General features: G+C 49.2%; 1 protein-coding gene across 1 annotated transcript in view; it reads left to right on the plus strand.

Annotated features, from left to right (window-relative positions):
• The window catches only part of LOC147661164 (prolow-density lipoprotein receptor-related protein 1-like), an 887,002-nt gene that overhangs the window by 124,217 nt on the left and 749,065 nt on the right, over positions 1-13,720 (plus strand). The gene's annotated exons all lie outside the window — the stretch shown is intronic.

Here is a 13,720-nt window from a genome sequence, read left to right on the forward strand (position 1 = left end):
GGAGCAGAAATGGAGATCAATACTAAATTTGAGAAGCCTAAACAAATTCCTAAAGAAACAATTGTTTTTCATGGTCACCATTCAGGAAGTCCTGCAACTTTTCAATGTGAATGACTACATGGTGTCCTTGGATCTTCAAGATTCCTATTTTCATATTCCTAGCCACAGACGGCACAACAAAAATCCTGAGGTCGGCTGTGGCCGGCAGACATTACCAGTTCCGGGTCCTGCCCTTCAACTCCAGTCAGCCCAAAGCATCTTCACAAAATGTCTCTTGCCAGTGGCTGCATACCACAGACTGCATCATCACCAAGTTTTTCCTTTTCTCGACGACTGGTTCGTCAAGGCACCCTCTCTTGAGGAGATCTTCCATTGCTTGTCTACGCCTTTTCAAACAATTGGGTCTCCCCCTCAACCCAGACAAATCAATCCTACAGCCTTCTCGACTAATAACATTTCTGGGAGCTGTCCTGGATACAGTCCTGAAAAAAGCTTCCACGTCACAGGAGCGACAACAAACTTCTACTATTAGTAGAGCGCATAAGGAAAAGAATCTTTCAGTGTTCCTATTCAAATCACTCCTCAGAATGATGTCATCCTGCATTCTTCTGGTTCCCTACTGTCTGCTCCGTATACGTCCTCTCCAGAAGTCTCTCAACTCAGTGGATTCAGGTAGACTGATACTTCGACATCATACAAGTCACTCCTCAGATGGTCGTTTCTCTACACTGGTGGACTCCTCCACAAAATCTCTCCCCAGGCCAACTTTTTTTAACTCTAGCCTCTCCCCAAGTGTTAACTACCGACTCCTCTCTAGAAGGTTGGGGAATCTTCCTTCAAGAGCTCCAGATTAGCGGAAAGTGGTAATCTTCGGAACGCAAACTGCACATAAACCTACAGTAGCTGAGAGCTGTTGATCTAGCCCTCCGGGCATTCCTTCCCAGGATCAAAAGTTCCTTAGTGCTTGTCAGAACAGACAATACTATGAAGATGCACTACCTGAACAAACAGGGCGGAACTCGTTCACTATCGCTCAAGAATCTCAAATCTGGTACTGGCTGCTTCAAAAAAGAATTTCCCTGAGAGGGAAGTATGTTCCAGGAAAAGACAATACATTGGCAGATTCGGTAAGCAGACTGCAAACCTGCCAGGAGTGGGAACTGAACCAGCATACACCAACATCTTCTCTCAATGGGGCAAACCACTGTTGGATCGGTTTGCCACCCAGTACAATGCCAAATGCCAACACTTCACAAGCTGGCATCCCCAACGGGGATCTCTGGGGAATGCATTTTCAATAGCATGGATCGATGTATTTGCCTACGCCTTTCTACTGATTCCCAGGGTCCTCAGGAAGATGAAGGTAGAGCCCTGCACACTAATCCTAATAGCTCCAGCATGGCCTTGCCAACATTGGTTCATGGAGCTCCATCTTCTCTCCCTGCAACCTCCAATTCTGTTGAAGACATTTCCATCCCTCCTCACAATGGATCAGAAACAAGTCCAACACCTGGATCCAGCATCTCTCAAATTATCGGCCTGAGTTCCAAGAATTTAATGGCCTAAACATTCCTCCAGACTGCAGAGCAATTCTAGCTCGAGCTGATAGTACAAACAGGACTTATTCCTTCAGATGGAAAAGATTCTGTATTTGGTGTAGATCTGCTAAGGAGCGTCCCCTCACTTTCTCTCCACAAAAAATATTACCATACCCTCTCCATCTAGCAACTTCAGGTCTCACTCACGCCGCCATTAAAGTTACCCTGGCAGCGTTCTCCCTTTTCAGGAGATTTTCTACAGGACCTTCTCTTTGGTTGCATAGACTGATCAAACAATTTCTCAAAGGCCTATTTAGGACTTTCCCTACCTTAAAGTCCCTCACCAACATGGCAACTCAACATAGTCCTTTCTCAACTTATGAGACATCCTTTTGAGTTGATAAAGAACGGACCTCAAGTTCCTCTCCTGGAAGACTGCACTTCTAGCCCTTGTATCTGCAAGACAAGTAAGTGAGCTTCACGCATTCACAATACAGGAACCATTTCTCCAATTCAAGAACGATAGGATAATTCTTCAGATGAATTCAATGTTTGTAGGCTAAGTCCCATCGGACTTTGACCTTAAGGAGCTTATCGATTTCAAGACCTTCTTTACAAATTGTTGGACTTGGCCCTTTTTGCAGGGTCATCCCTGAACTTTTTGCCTTCCTCATGTATTTTGTCATCTGTTTATGTTGGTTTTATGACTCTGGGCACCTTACCATGGCTGATCAGTGCTAAAGTGCACATGCTCTCCGTATTGTAAATTAATGTATGGATTAGCGATTCCATGATTGGCTGGTTAGGTTTGCCTGTCACCCTAGTACAGTGTACCAGGAGTGCTGCTGGTGGGCTTGCAGCACTGGTTGTGCCACCCCCAGAAGCAGCCTGTAAAAGTGTCTAAGGCTTGCCATTGCATAGCCTGTGTGCAGTCTGGTACTGCCATGCTGACTGGGCAAGTGCGAACACTTGCCAGTCCCTAACCCTTCCCTTTTCTTCATATCAGAGACCCCTATGGTAGGCCCAAGGGCAGGGTGCATTGTAAGTAGAAGGTAGGACATGCCCTGATGTGTGTGGCATGTCCTAATGGTGAATTACTGTGGTATAATACTGTATAAGCTATATTCAATTTATAGCTTAATAGCAGATTCTAAAAACACAAAAGGGCTGGCTGGGATGTCAAAAAGAATTGCACAAACAATTTTGAATAAATCTCAATGTTTAAATCTCAATGTTTAAATCTCAAAACATTAGTTGCATAATTATGTAATTATATACAGTTTGTCACATAGTCATGTGAGGACAAAAAAGGAAGGTGCACAGTGTCCCAAGTGTACATGTGAATCATAAATAACAATTCAAAAGACATAAAATAAATACAAGCACAGTGGTTTCTCATAGGATGACCAAAGAAGGAAAATGACAAAAATATTAATGAATAATTATTTTTAGTGTCTATATATAATCCTAGGCCCTAATTGTAGGTTCAATTCCTTGTGGGGTTGACTTCGTTTCGACCCTCAAGGATACGGGTCTCATCAGGACAGGCCAATTGGGGACATCTACAATGAAAAAGGACGAGGTGGGCGTAAGTATGATTTGTGACAATTGTAATCTAATAAGTTTATGTACAAGGGACCAAAATAACTGAGTGATAACTTGTTCTCCCTCATGCATGGTGAAGAATTGAAACTGACTTACAGGTAGCCCAGCAGGGTACTGTTGTCGTATGTAAGAAGAAATTGGAAAATGAATTGGAGAAACAGGTTTGCTCATTTTCACACTGGTACATTATATGTAGGAAATGGAATATGGGCAGGCAAAGTACTCACCACTGTAGTGGTAAGAGACTCACAAATATGAAGCTCACACGTAATAGCGTTTTCTATATATACAGGACGATTTTTAAAAAAATTTTATTTAACATTTGTTACAACAGTCAGCCGGACAGTGAGCAAAATAGATATCAGGATCATACAAAGATAAAAAAGGAATATCATTGACCAAGAAAAAACAGATACAACACATGATAAATAAAACTTCTTAGAAGGCAAACAACATCATAAAAGGTAATTAAATCATATTAAATCCAGTTGGCTATAGGATCCCATATTTTTTGACCTTGTGTTCTTTTTTTTTTTTATCCCTTTGAGTTTATACATTGCCATTTCTAATCGATATATAGAGAGCAATTTAGATTGCCAGTGATAAAAGATTGGGGGTTTAGTATCAATCCATCTGGAAGTAATACAAAAACGAAAAGTTGACATCCAAATAAACTAAAGGCTTCTTCAGCTGTAGATCTAGTACCGATGTGATCAGTTTGAATGCCTAGGATTACTAATTCGGGGTTAGCTTTACATCAATTCCTAGGCTATTATTAATGAAAGATTCTATATCCGCAATAAAACTAGAGTTTCATACATTTAAAAAACATGTGAATAGAATCAGCCCCGGTCTCATCACATCGATTGCAGCTATCACCAGTACCTGTTTTCCATCTCGCTATTTTAATAGGGGAATAATACAAATCAAAAATTGACATGTAATGTTGGCTTTGGAGTGAACCATTAAAAAGAATCTTGATTGATAATTCAATAGATCTTCCTATATCCACATTCTCGAGTTCAAATTTCCTTTGCCATTTGCTCTCTACTAACAAAAGATCATCTTCTATTTGATTTATAGCAGTAGCATAAACTAGACCTATTTTTTTAACTTTCCTACTAGTTTCTAAAATAGTTTTTATTCATACAACTATGATCTAGAAGGCCTTTCAATTCTAAAAAGCTCCGTATCTGAAGGTATTTGAAAAAATCATATTTGGATAAACCATATTTAACTTGGAGATCTGAAAATGAGAAGTTTAGAATCTTGGTATAAGTCTCCTAGTACACAAATTCCAGATTGATACCATCTTTTAATGATTTGGTCATGAAAAACTGCTGGTAAACTATGATTATTTAGAATAGGAGAGTAATAATGAATTTCTTTTAAGCATACTATTTTCCTCCTTATTTGCCGCCATACGGTAAATGCTGCTAATACAATTAAATTTTTTTTTTTTTATAATAACTAGGTTCTATGATTTTTACTAAACATTGTCTAACTTCTTCACCTAGCAGTAAATCATAGACTGACGGATATACTGATTCCTCAATGATGACATCCTTAAAGTAATATACCCATATGTCTTAAAAAGATAAGCCAATAATACAACCGGAAATTAGGGACTCTCCAGCCGCCTCTTGTTCTTGGCAGAGTGCACCATTTTAGAGCGCGCCTTGAACGATGATAGCCCCAGAGGAACCTAGATACCATTCTATCAATTTTAGCAAAGTAGAATGACGAAAATAACAGAGGTATTGTTCGAAATATAAAAACTTCGGAAAGATTAACATTTTAATAATATTAACACGGCCAAACAAAGAAAAATTTAAATTATTTAACCTTTCTAGCACCTTATTTGAGGATGTTAAAGCGGGCTCGATGTTAAGACGTATGTCATCAATCTTAGGGGAAATGGTTATCCCCAAATATTGAACTTCTGGAGCAAAGGCTATTTCATTAGGTCGCCCCCATTCAGAATGGATCAATTGAGTTTTAGCTATATTTAATTTATAGCCAGAGAGTGCTCCCAATTCTTCAGCTAAACTAATTATTTTTGGGAGTGCTCGTCTAATACCTGTGGTGGTAATAGCGATGCCTGTTAGACACAAGTTAAAAGAGCATGCCGTTAGTTATTACCTCCTAGCGTGTCTATTTTTAGAATGATAGGCTGGTATAGAGATAAAGTTTACCTGGAAACATGGGAGTGGCAACTGATAACACACGGTACACCCATGTCGTATGGCTTTAGGGAAGAGTAAGGTGAACGCGTCGTTAATAATATAACTGTATGAGCGTTATTCGTCATATTATCAGAGGACTTTAGTAATTAAATTTACCTGAAATGTGGCGCTCGATCGCGTCCAGCAGTTACTCTCAGCAGGTCCGTTGAGGAGTCTGCCTGCACTTCCGGTTAAAACCATTGGCAGACCTGACGGGGAGAGTTATGAAAACTCAATCCCCGTAAGGGCCAACAATGGAATGCAGAGTGAGTGAGCGCAAACTGATTCTGTTGCCGGCCATATGTAAATACTTTACTAAGTAAGGTAGTTTAGAGCCACAAGGGAACATATTAGAAACACCAATTATATATCGAGTGACATCATGAAATTACCACGTATCTGAATTTTAAAATATACACAACTCTAACATCTTGAAAAGCTCCATGTTTACATTCTTTTTACAACTCTATATATAATTGGTGTTTCTAATATGTTGGCCCTTAGGGGGATTGAGTTGTCATATCTCTCCCTGTCAGGTCTGCCAATGGTTTTAACCAGAAGTGCAGGCAGACTCCTCTCAACCGACCTGCTGAGAGTAGCTGCGGGACGCGATCGAGCGCCACATTTTTCAGGTAAATTTCATTACCAAAGTCCTCTGATAATGACGAATAACGCTCATACCGTTATATTAACGACGCGTTCACCTTACTCTTCCCTAACGGGCATCGTCCTGTATATAATTTTATCATCGTAAAGCCATACTACGACGTGGGTGTCTCGTGTTATCAGTCGCCACTCCCATGTTTCCAGGTAAACTTTCTCTATACCAGCCTATCATTCTAAAAATAGACGCGCTTGGAGGTAATGACTAACGGCGTGTTCTTTTAACTTGTCTTTAACAGGCATCATCCTGTGTATATATAGAAAACGCTATTACGTGTGAGCATCAGATTTGTGAGTCTCTGACCACTACAGTGGTGAGTACTTTGCCTGCCCATATTACATTTCCTACATATAATGTGCCAGTGTGAAAATGAGCAAACCTGTTTCTCTAATTCATTTCTCTAATTTATTTTCCAATTTATTCTTACATACAACAGTACCCGGCTGGGCTACCTGTAAGTCAGTTTCAATTCTTCATGCATGGGTGAGAACAAGTGATCACTCAGTTATTTTGGTCCCTTGTATATAAACTTATTAGATTACAATTGTCACAAATCATACTTGCGCCCACCTCGTCCTTTTTAATTGTAGATGTCCCCAATTGCCCTGTCCTGATGAGACCCGTACCCCTGAGGGTCAAAACACCGTCCACGCCACAAGGAATTAAACCTACAATTAGTGCCTAGGATTATATATAGACACTAAAAGTAATTATTCATAAATATTTTGGTAATTTTCCTTCTTTTTGGTCATCCTGTGAGAAACCACTGTGCTTGTATGTATTTTATGTCGTTTGAATTGTTATTTTTGGTTTCAATTGTACACTTGGGACACTGTGTACCTTCCTTTTTGTCCTCACATGACTATGTGACAAACTGTATATAATTACATAATTATGCAACTAATGTTTTGAAATATAAACATTATTGAGATTTATTCAAAATTGTTTGTGCAATTTTTTTTGACATCCATGCCAGCCCTTTTGTGTTTTTAGAATCTGCTATTAAGCTATAAATTGAATATATATTATACAGTATTATATCATGTTAGACGGACCGGGAGGGTCGGCCGAGGACAAGGGGAGAGGTCTCCGGGGAGAGCTGTCTCCAGCGATCGTACAGACGAGTAACTTCCCCCCCACAGATGGGCACCACACAAAGATAAGGTTTAACGGTCTTTATATGCAATCTTTAAGTACAATAGAATGGTACAAGGAGGTCTGGACTCAGGGGTCCCCTCGAGTTTAGTCTCTTGGATGGGAAAGGGGGTAGCGGGACAGTCTCGTTACCAATCTGGTAGAGGTGATGATACGATGGATAGCTCACAATCCTCGAGCTCGGTGTTCTAGATGATCGGGCCGCGGCGGAGCCAGCAGGTCCCGAGATGATCGAAGGTGACGACGGTCCGCGGCGGTGCCAGCAGGTCCCGGTGAAGATGGTAGTTACAACGGTCCGCGGCAGTGCCAGCAGGTCCCGACGAGGTTGAAGGATTCAGAAGGTTGCGGCAGCGCCAGCAGGCAGGACAATCGTTTGCAAGGTAGGACTACGGCAGCGCCAGTAGTCCGTCAAGGATGAGTTTGTCGCGGTGTCTCTCGACTCCAGGATACAACTGCCTTCCTGCTCTGGAGCTGCCCCAGTTATAGGTCTGGTGCCCTTTGATGTCCGGACCCTCGCACTTGGAGGTCGGGAGGTCCGGGATGAGGGAGTCCAGACACCCAGCAGGGGGGTGGAGCCAGCGCCCGGGGGGAGCTGGGTGCGATCGGCACCTGGCGGGGGAGAGCCATCGACACTTCTTTCTCCCCTTGACCTGCCAAGTGGGCCGTTCACCTCCTGGGTGGATGGTGGTGCCGGGATGTCGGGGCCTGGCCAGGCCCAGGGTTAGGGTCGATCTGAGGCCACGCGGCCTCGTGGTGCAGTGTCCAAGATGGCGGCCGGGCCGGCCGAGGGAGCTGGAAGGGATTCGACCACATGACACAGATGTCCGGGGGCAGGAGTCCCGCCTGAGACGGATTGCTTCTGTGGGTAACATTTGGAGGACCGGGGCTCGGGCCCTGTCATGCGGGGAGGAGGCAAGCCCCTCACGTGGCCGGTCCAACATGCGTCCCCCCCAGCTGAAGGCGGGGAGAGTCACCCATCCTCTTGGGGACTCTCCTCGTCGAGGCGGAAAAAGCGATACAGGCCATCTGCGTTGGCGTGGTCTTGGCCAGGTCGATGTTTCACAGTGAAGTCCATCCCCTGCAGGGAGATGGACCAACGTAATAGTTTTGGGTTTTCCCCCCGCATCTGCATTAGCCACTGCAGGGGCCGATGATCTGTCTGCACCCGGAAGTGGTTACCGAAGAGGTAAGGCCGGAGCTTTTTGAGGGCCCACACCACTGCGAAGGCCTCCCTCTCGATGGTGCTCCAGCGTTGTTCTCGGTCCAGGAGACGTCTGCTGATGAAGGCCACTGGTTGGTCAAGTCCTTCGGGGTTCAACTGGGAGAGGACTGCCCCAATGCCATGGTCGGAGGCATCCATTTGGACGTTGAACTCCCGACTGTAGTCGGGGGCCTGGAGCACTGGGGCAGTGCACATGGCGGCCTTCAGCTTCTCGAAGGCCGCTTGACAGTCTGGGGTCCAGTTGACCTTCTTTGGGCGGTTTTTGGATGCGAGTTCCGTGAGGGGCCCCACAATGCTGCCATAGTCCCTCACGAACCGCCGGTAGTAGCCTGTGAGCCCCAAGAAGGCGCGGACCTCGGTCTGCGTGATGGGGGGCTGCCAGGACTGGATGGCAGCGATCTTGAGTTGAAGAGGGGCTACCAGACCGCTTCCCACCTGGTGTCCGAGATAGGTCACGGACCCCTGACCGATTTGGCATTTGCTGGCCTTGATCGTGAGGCCAGCCCGTTGGAGGGCCTGCATGACCTCTCGGAGGTGGTGGAGGTGGTCGGACCAGTGGCGGCTGTACACAGCGATATCGTCCAGGTAGGCGGCGCTGAATTCCTCGTCCTGCTAAGACCTGGTTCACCAGTCGCTGAAAAGTAGCTGGGGCATTCTTCATGCCGAATGGCATGACCTTGAAGTGGTAGTGGCCATCAGGGGTGGAAAAGGCGGATCGTTCTCGAGCCCGGGGTGTGAGGCCGATCTGCCAGTAGCCCGCTGTCAGGTCGAAGATGCTGAGGTAGCGGGCAGCTCCCATGCAGTCGATCAGTTCATCCGCTCGGGGGATGGGATGGGCGTCGGTTCTGGTGACAGCGTTCAAGCCCCGGTAGTCGACGCAGAACCGGAGCTCAGGCGTGGTGCCGGGGGCGGCAGCTTTGGGGACCAGTACCACTGGGCTGGCCCAGGGGCTGTCTGAGGGCTCGATGACCCCGAGCGTGAGCATCTTGGACACCTCCTCTTGGATGCAGGCCCGTACCCGATCTGGTACGCGGTACGCCCGATGTCGGATAGGGGGACTGTCCCCAGTGTCCACGTCGTGCAAGCACCAGGGGGTGACCCCTGGGGTGAGGGAAAACAGGGTCGCAAACTGCCGCAGGAGGTCCCGGCAGCCTTGGCGCTGTTCCGGGGTGAGGGCTTCTGAGAGTCGGACCCCGTCCACGGAACCATCTTTCTCCTGGGTCTTTAGGAGATCAGGGAGGGGCTCGGAGTCTTCTTCTGCTCCGCTGTCTGTAGCCATCAGGAGGCTGAGCTCCGAGTGCACAAAGTGGGGTTTGAGTGTATTGGCGTGGAGGACCCGGAGGGGGTTCCGTGCAGATTCCATATCGATGAGATAGGTGACGCTGCTCTTGCGCTCGATCACTTTGAAGGGCCCCGTCCACTTGTCCTGTAAGGCACATGGTTCAGTGGGGGACATCACCCACACTTGTTGGCCAGGTTCGAATTCGATGGAGGAGGCATTTTGATCGTACCACTTCATGTCCTCCTGACTGGCCTCAATGTTCGCTTTCGCCATTTCTCTGAATCGCCTGGTCTGATTGCGTAGGGTCAGGAGGTACTTGAAGACATCTGGAGGGGTCTTTAGGGGGGGCCTCTCCCAACCTTCTTTGACTAGGCTGAGGGGCCCTCGCACAGGGTGTCCGTATAAGAGCTCGAACGGGCTGAAGCCGAGGGACTTCTGGGGGACTTCTCGATACGCGAAGAGGAGGCACGGCAGTAGCACGTCCCACTGGCGACGGAGGGGCTCTTCCAACCCCCCAATCATCCCTTTGAGCGTGCGGTTGAACCGCTCAACTAGTCAGTTTCCTTGAGGGTGATAGGGGGTCGTGAATCGGTAGGTGACCCCGCACTGTTGCCAGAGGGACTTCATATATTTTGAAATAAAGTTTGTGCCTCGGTCGCTGACGACTTCTCGGGGGAAGCCCACCCGGGAGAAGATCCCCATCAAGGCCCGGTCGACCACCGGGGCTGTCACAGTTCGCAGGGGAACAGCCTCGGGGTAGCGGGTGGCGTGGTCCACCAGTACCAGGATGAACCGATGTCCTTGTGCTGTACGGGGGTCCAGGGGCCCCACAATGTCTATTCCCACCCTCTCGAACGGGGTGCTGACAACTGGGAAGGGTTGCAGAGGTGCTTTAAGTTTGCGGCCGCTCTTCCCGCTGGCCTGGCACGTGGGGCAGGAACGGCAGTGGTTAAGGACGTCGTTTCTCATCTTGGGCCAGAAAAAGTGGGTCACCAGGCGACTGTAGGTCTTGTCTTGACCCAGGTGTCCAGCCAGGGGGACATCGTGGGCCAAGTTTAGCAAGAAGTCTCTAAAGCGGAGGGGCACCACTAGTACTCGACTGGCCCCTAACTCCGCGATTCTCTGTTCACTGTACAACAGGTCGTTGTCCCAATAGATCCAATGGGCTCTGGAGGTGTCCCCTGCGCTTTGGGCGAGGGCTTGCTGGTGGAGTCCCTCGAGGGAGTGACAGGTCTTCTGCTTTTGACGGAACTGTTCCTGGGTGGGCCCCCCTTCCTGTCGCCACTGAGCCAGGCTGGGAAGGTCCTGGGGCTGAGCAAGCCCTTCGGGAGTTGGCCCTGGGGGATCGGTCGGGTCGGTGTCTTCTACTGGAGCGACCGGGGGGGGGGGAGGTGCTGGCCATTCGGGTTCTTCGGGTCGGGGGGATGGTACGGGCCGCCATGGCCCGGGTGGTTACGCACGCCCAGTCCGGGAGGCCCAACATCCCCAGGTGCTCTCTTCTCTCTACGGCGGCCCACGGGGAACTCTCAAGATCATTCCCCAGGAGACAGTCCACGGGGGCATCATCTCGGACCGTCACCTTCAGCATGCCGGAGACTCCTCCCCATTCGAAGGGGACGCAGGCCATCCGACAGACTCTCCGAATTGTCGGCTGAACGGACGGGGCAGATAATGTTCGGCAGGATCTGTTCTGGTGTCACCAGGTGACAGCGGACGGCCGTCACACTGGCTCCTGTGTCACGCAGGGCTTCGGCCCTGCGCCCATTAATGTTCACCCACTGACTATATTTTCTGGTGTTGGCGGGTAGGGGAGCCCGCGGGACCATGTCTCTTCCCCCTAGGCACGCTAGAACCATGGCGGCCGGTTCTCATTCTTGTTGTTCTTGCTCTCATTCCTCCTGTTCTTCGGAGATCTGTTCTCCCCCCAGGGCGGCGGCAGCTACCTGGCGGGGTCTCGGAGTCTGATACTGTGGACAGTTCGGGTCACTTGCGTAGTGGCCGACTCGCTGGCATCGGTGACACGTGACATTGGCTCGGTACCCCGGGCGCACTGGGGGGTTGCCCCGGTTGGCCGGGGGCGGTGTGTTGGCAGCGGGGGCGGCCGGGGCGGTGTCTCTTCCTCGTCCCTGGCCTCCTCCTCCTCGACGGTGCTGACCTTGGTTGTTCCGGTGCTGTTCGTGCGGCCCGCTACGGCCTACTCGGGTGATCTCCCACCGGTCAGCCTCGGCGGCGAGCTGCCGTGGGTCCGTCAATTTACTGTCGAGGAGGTGCTGCCTGAGCTCGACGAAGCAGTTGTTAGAGAGGTGTTCCCACATCATGAGATTAAAAAGTTGCTCGTATGTTGTTACATGGCTTCCCTTGATCCACCCCTCGAAGGCTCGGCTGAAATAGTTTACATATTCCGCCCAAGTTGTACCCGGGATCCGGGTGCAGTCTCGGAACCGCTGGGGGTACATTTCGGGTGTGAGCCCATATCGGGTGAGGGCAGCCTTCATGTGGTCATAGGAGGTCATCAGATGGTCCGGGAGCTGTAACAGGGCATCGCGGCCCTCATTGACGAACCTCCCCCATAGACCGGCTCCCCAGTCACTTCGATCGATCCGGTGGGAGGTCATGGCGATCTCGTAGGCCTTGAACCATTTTTGTATGTCGTCATCTCGGAAATACTCTCGAACGACATCCTTGGGGATGTGTACTTTCTTTTCTGTCGCTCCTGGGGTGCGCGGTTGCTCGGGCATCCCCAGTTTTGTTCTGCTTCCGTAAGTCTATTTCTGCTAGTTTGTGCTCGTGGTCATATGCTAGTCTCTTTTCTTCGAGTTCTCTCTGTCTCTGTTTTTCTTCCCGTTCTTCTCGGAGCCGCAGATGTTCTAGGTTCAGTTTTTGTTCGGCTAATTTGAGTTCACCTTCCATTTTGAGCCGGGCCATTTCTAACTCATGAAGTCTGTTATTTTCTCTCTTGGATCTCTTCCTGCGAGAGACCCGTTCTTCGCTCCTCGGGAGCCGTGGTGTTCCTCTCTGATGCTGCAACATTTTGGTCCGGGGGTCTGGCGGCCCCGGTTTCTGCCCACGACTCAATGGCGTGTTTGAAAACGTCTTTAGTACTCAGACCGGTGGTAGCAATGCCTAATTCAATGCAGAATTTTCAGCTCACGATGGCTGTATTCTTCCAATTTCTCCATCTGGAATTTCTCGGTGGATCCGCTTTCTTTGGTTGTCATTGTGGTTTCGTCGTGGGGTGAGCTACTCTCTGTATGATTACGCGTTGATTCGGATCGCGCCGCTGGCCACCAATGTTAGACGGACCGGGAGGGTTGGCCGAGGACAAGGGGAGAGGTCTCCGGGGAGAGCGGTCTCCAGCGATCGTACAGACTAGTAACTTCCCCCCCACAGATGGGCACCACACAAAGATAAGGTTTAACGGTCTTTATATGCAATCTTTAAGTACGATAGAATGGTACAAGGAGGTTTGGACTCAGGGGTCCCCTCGAGTTTAGTCTCTTGGATGGGAAAGGGGGTAGCGGGACAGTCTCGTTACCAATCTGGTAGAGGTGATGATACGATGGATAGCTCACAATCCTCGAGCTCGGTGTTCTAGATGATCGGGCCGCGGCGGAGCCAGCAGGTCCAGAGATGATCGAAGGTGACGACGGTCCGCGGCGGTGCCAGCAGGTCCCGGTGAAGATGGTAGTTACAGCGGTCCGCGGCAGTGCCAGCAGGTCCCGACGAGGTTGAAGGATTCAGAAGGTTGCGGCAGCGCCAGCAGGCAGGACAATCATTCGCAAGGTAGGACTACGGCAGCGCCAGTAGTCCGTCAAGGATGAGTTTGTCGCGGTGTCTCTCGACTCCAGGATACAACTGCCTTCCTGCTCTGGAGCTGCCCCAGTTATAGGTCTGGCGCCCTTTGATGTCCAGACCCTCGCACTTGGAGATCGGGAGGTCCGGGATGAGGGAGTCCAGACACCCAGCAGGGGGGTGGAGCCAGCGCCCGGGGGGAGCTGGGTGCGATCGGCACCTGGTGGGGGAGAGCCA

This window comes from Lissotriton vulgaris, unplaced genomic scaffold, assembly GCF_964263255.1.
Source record: "Lissotriton vulgaris unplaced genomic scaffold, aLisVul1.2 SCAFFOLD_746, whole genome shotgun sequence".
In the NCBI taxonomy this organism is placed as follows: Eukaryota; Metazoa; Chordata; class Amphibia; order Caudata; family Salamandridae; genus Lissotriton; species Lissotriton vulgaris.